Source organism: Styela clava, chromosome 2, assembly GCF_964204865.1.
Source record: "Styela clava chromosome 2, kaStyClav1.hap1.2, whole genome shotgun sequence".
Taxonomy (NCBI): Eukaryota; Metazoa; Chordata; class Ascidiacea; order Stolidobranchia; family Styelidae; genus Styela; species Styela clava.
In genome coordinates this window covers 27764429-27766928 of record NC_135251.1, presented here as the reverse complement: position 1 = coordinate 27766928, position 2500 = coordinate 27764429, and the positions used below count along the sequence as shown (strand labels likewise).

At 53.6% G+C, this 2500-nt stretch overlaps 1 non-coding gene across 1 annotated transcript in view; it reads left to right on the top strand.

Annotated features, from left to right (window-relative positions):
- The first annotated feature begins 1019 nt into the window (after window positions 1-1019).
- The window catches only part of LOC144420254 (small subunit ribosomal RNA), a 1811-nt gene continuing 330 nt past the window's right edge, over window positions 1020-2500 (top strand). The window contains exon 1 of the ribosomal RNA XR_013474607.1: window positions 1020-2500. This exon is cut by the window's right edge and continues 330 nt beyond it. This is a non-coding gene — a ribosomal RNA (small subunit ribosomal RNA).

Below are 2500 nucleotides of genomic sequence, written 5' to 3'. Positions count from 1 at the left end.
CTCGGTGGCTGGCGGGCGAGAGAGTGCTGCGTCGCCGGCATCGGCGTCGAAAGAAGCCGAGCCGAAAAAAGTTAAAGTACAAACGTGCAAGCATACTAACCTAACCCTAGGTAAGGCATGTCAGAGCGAAAGACAGTAATTTCGAATGAGCCAAGAAAGAGCGGTGCGGGGCCGGTCGGAGCGCACCCTTTTCTCGGTGGCTGGCGGGCGAGAGAGTGCTGCGTCGCCGGCATCGGCGTCGAAAGAAGCCGAGCCGAAAAAAGTTAAAGTACAAACGTGCAAGCATACTAACCTAACCCTAGGTAAGGCATGTCAGAGCGAAAGACAGTAATTTCGAATGAGCCAAGAAAGAGCGGTGCGGGGCCGGTCGGAGCGCACCCTTTTTTCGGTGGCTGGCGGGCGAGAGAGTGCTGCGTCGCCGGCATCGGCGTCGAAAGAAGCCGAGCCAAAAAAAGTTAAAGTACAAACGTGCAAGCATACTAACCTAACCCTAGGTAAGGCATGTCAGAGCGAAAGACAGTAAACTCGAATGAGCCATGAAAGAGCGGTGCGGGGCCGGTCGGAGCGCACCCTTTTCTCGGTGGCTGGCGGGCGAGAGAGTGCTGCGTCGCCGGCATCGGCGTCGAAAGAAGCCGAGCCGAAAAAAGTTAAAGTACAAACGCGATGCTAATGAGCGAGCCGTTGTCTCGACTAATATGTAGGGGGCGTTCGATCGAGCGTCTGGCTTGAGCGCTTGTCGGCCTAGCAGAACGGTCGCATTGTTATGCCCGGGTTTTAGGCACCGCTGCAGGCGGCCGGCAGAGCTCTTGTTTGTGCGAAACTGAATGGATCGAGCCCGAGAGAGAGCGAGCAAAGAAAAAACGCAAATCGCTCCGCCTGGCACTGCCGGCGAGAGCGTGGACGTCGCGGCCAGCGACTGTCGAAGCTGAGTACGGCCGCAGGCGATCGCCTCGGTCTTAAACGAATGCGACGAGCACGCGCCGGGCGGCCCAGCAAGGGCCGAGCGCAGCTGTCGCAGCTATCTGGTTGATCCTGCCAGTAGTGATATGCTTGTCTCAAAGATTAAGCCATGCAGGTGCAAGTACGAGTTCTCGTAAAGCGAAACTGCGAATGGCTCATTAAATCAGTCTTGGTTTATTTGGTCTCGTAAGCGAAGTGGATAACTGTGGTAATTCTAGAGCTAATACATGCATTAAGCGCCGACTTCGGGAGGCGCGCTTTTATCAGATCAAAACCGACCGGGTTCGTCCTGTGACGTTTGATGACTCTGGATAACCACGCGGATCGTACGGTCTCTGCACCGACGACGTATCATTCAAGTGTCTGCCCTATCAACTGTCGAAGGTACGCTACGTGCCTACCTTTGTGATAACGGGTAACGGGGAATCAGGGTTCGATTCCGGAGAGGGAGCCTGAGAAACGGCTACCACATCCAAGGAAGGCAGCAGGCGCGCAAATTACCCATTCCCGACACGGGGAGGTAGTGACGAAAAATAACAATACAGGACTCTAACGAGGCCCTGTAATTGGAATGAGTACATCCTAAAAACTCTTAACGAGTATCCATTGGAGGGCAAGTCTGGTGCCAGCAGCCGCGGTAATTCCAGCTCCAACAGTGTATGCTAAAGTTGTTGCGGTTGAAAAGCTCGTAGTTGGATTTTGGGCGAGCGCCGCCGGTCCGTCGCAAGGCGTGTCACTGGTTGCGTTCGCCTCACCTTCGGTTCTCCGTCGGTGCTCTTGACTGAGTGTCGGCGGTGGCCGATAAGTTTACTTTGAAAAAATTAGAGTGTTCAAAGCAGGCTGTTCGCCTGCATAGTGTTGCATGGAATAATGGAATAGGACCTCGGTTCTATTTTGTTGGTTTTCGGAGCACGAGGTAATGATTAAGAGGGACAGACGGGGGCGTCCGTACTCTGCCGTTAGAGGTGAAATTCTTGGATCGGCGGAAGACGAACTACTGCGAAAGCATTCGCCAAGAATGTTTTCTTTAATCAAGAGCGAAAGTCAGAGGTTCGAAGACGATCAGATACCGTCCTAGTTCTGACTATAAACGATGCCAACTAGCGATCGGGAGGCGTTACCATGACGACCTTTCCGGCAGCTTCCGGGAAACCAAAGTCTTTGGGTTCCGGGGGAAGTATGGTTGCAAAGCTGAAACTTAAAGGAATTGACGGAAGGGCACCACCAGGAGTGGAGCCTGCGGCTTAATTTGACTCAACACGGGGAAACTCACCCGGCCCGGACACAGGTAGGATTGACAGATTGAGAGCTCTTTCTTGATTCTGTGGGTGGTGGTGCATGGCCGTTCTTAGTTGGTGGAGCGATTTGTCTGGTTAATTCCGATAACGAACGAGACTCTGGCATGCTAAATAGTTACGCGACCTTCTCGGTCGGCGTCTAACTTCTTAGAGGGACTAGTGGCGTTTAGCCACACGAGATTGAGCAATAACAGGTCTGTGATGCCCTTAGATGTCCGGGGCCGCACGCGCGCTACACTGAG